This window comes from Zalophus californianus, chromosome 8 (assembly GCF_009762305.2).
Source record: "Zalophus californianus isolate mZalCal1 chromosome 8, mZalCal1.pri.v2, whole genome shotgun sequence".
NCBI classification, from domain to species: domain Eukaryota; kingdom Metazoa; phylum Chordata; class Mammalia; order Carnivora; family Otariidae; genus Zalophus; species Zalophus californianus.
In genome coordinates, this window is record NC_045602.1 from 17,351,985 (window position 1) to 17,354,305 (window position 2,321).

The following is a 2,321-nucleotide window of genomic DNA, read 5'->3' on the forward strand; positions in this document are numbered from 1 at the left end:
TCTTTTTTTTTTTTTTTTGGTCATCTACTTATACTGCAACCACAACTACGTATAGTGCATCAATATGAAATCCTTTTGAAACACATAAATATTTTTTAAATGGAACCTATACAAAAATCACATACTGTTGGATAGGATGTTGAAATGACTGGTGTGTAATATTTTTTAAAACCTTCATTTTTGGTCAGCACAAATTTCCTTTAATTTTCATTTCCAGTAGGATTTCATTTTGAGGTTTAACGTGTATGAAGCCAGTATGAAGTTTTATAGTGTAGTAATTCTGGATTCCAAGTCATTTAAGATGGAAACTGAAAGGTGAAGTTTACTTAAGAAAATTAATTTTCTTTTTCTGTCTGCTAAGTCTTCATCCTCTTCATCATCATCTTCTGCCTGTTGATCCTTTCTTAGTCGACAGGTGGATACCTGTCCTGTTCCAGATATACACTTAGCTGAGAGTGATCTTTGAAGAGGCGACTTTGAATTTGCTCTTACGATATCTAAACGGGATGCATAATCTGGTGGATACAGAGAATTTCGGAATACCTCCAAATCTTCTTCAACAATCTTTTGTAGGTTTTGGTAGGCAGCAGTGTAGACCTCTAAAGCTTTGCCATGAAATAACATTTCAATAGTGATAAATTCTTAAAATACAGTCTTTATATACTTTATTTTCTGCTTTTCAAAATTGTCAATAGTTTCCTCCAGATGACGAGTTGTTCGGGTAGCATCCATTGTAGCTCTCTGCAATTCAGTTTCTGCCTGGGTTTCTATTTCTTCTTTTTTTCTGAAAATTCTTCAAAATCAATAACATGTCGATCAGATGGGTTTCCCTGACGTGTTCTTTCTGAGTTAACTGTTTAGCTTCTTGACTCCTTGCTGTTAATGTTGCTTTGAGGTCATCTCGTTTCATTTTTTTTTTTAAGATTTTATTTATTTATTTGACAGATAGACAGCACAAGCAGGCAGAGTGGCAGGCAGAGGGAGAGGGAGAAGCAGGCTCTCCGCCGAGCAGGGAGCCGGACGTGGGGCTCGATCCCAGGACCCCGGGATCGCGACCCGAGCCGAAGCCAGCTGCTTAACCGACTGAGCCACCCAGGCGCCCCTCATTTCATTTTTACAGTGGTTCCATAAGCTTTCAAAGGTTCAACTACTTTGGCTTCAAGTCTTTCAACCTATTGAAAATTATTATAAAATATAACTCTGCTTGTCGATAATCCTGAAGTTTGGCAAACTCATCAGCAAAGTTTTTCAGGCCCTGCTTTAAATTTGGGGTCTCTGTAGAGGCATACACATTGATTTCATTCACCAGTAGGTCAGCTTTGTCTCACAGTCTGGCAATTTTCCGCACATACGCAATAAAGATTTGGCGCAGCTCTCCGAAATGCTTCTCCACATTTGTGACAGCATCTTGCAGTTGTCTGGTTTGAGCGTCCCTTGCGCAAGGTCAGAGACCCTGATCTGGGCCCACCGACCTGGGCTCAGAGGCGCCCGAGCATGCGCTAGGGCGCGAGTCACCGCCTCCTGGAACCTGAGAGCCCGCCCCGCGCGCCGCCGCACTGGCTCCGGCTTTTCTACGGCAACGCGGCGCGTCCCCGCGCTCAGGGCCCGAGTCGGCAGGAGCGCCAGGCGGACGCGATGGAGGGGCCGGCCAAGTGTGGCCAGTGAGCTGTGGAGGCCGGTGCCCGCTGGCGGGACTTTCATTTGCGTGGAGAGCCCGATTTCATTCTTTTTAATGACCAAGTAATATTCCATTGTATATGCATATCATTTCTTTGTTATCCATTCATCTGTCAATGGATACTTAAGTTGCTTCCATAATTTGGCTATTGTAAATAGTGCTGCAGTAAACATAGGGTGTGTATTTCTTTATGAATTAGTGTTTTCATATTCTTTGGGCAAATACCCAGTAGTGGAATTACTGGATCCTATGGTAATTCTATTTTTAATTATTTAAGGAACCTCCATAATGTTTTTCACAGTGGATACACCAGTTTGTATTCCCACCAATAGTGCACAAGAGTTCCTTTTTCTGCACATCCTCACCAACACTTGTTTCCTGTGTTTTTGATTTTAGCCATTCTGACAGGTATGAGGCGATACCTCATTGTTGTTTAGATTTGCATTTTTCTGATGATGAATGATGTTGAACATCTTTTCATGTGTCTGTTGGCCATCTGTATGTCTTCTTTAGAGAAATGTCTGTTCATGTCTTCTGCCCATTTTTAAATTGGATTATTTGCTTTTTGGTTTTGAGTTGTAGAAGTTCTTTATATATTTGGCCTACTAACCCTTGATCAGATATGTCATTTGCAAATATCTTC

General features: G+C 41.5%; 1 pseudogene; it reads right to left on the reverse strand.

The window, feature by feature from the left end:
• Positions 1 to 264: 264 nt before the first annotated feature.
• LOC118357285 lies at positions 265 to 1,701 on the reverse strand (annotated as a pseudogene).
• Positions 1,702 to 2,321: the final 620 nt, after the last annotated feature.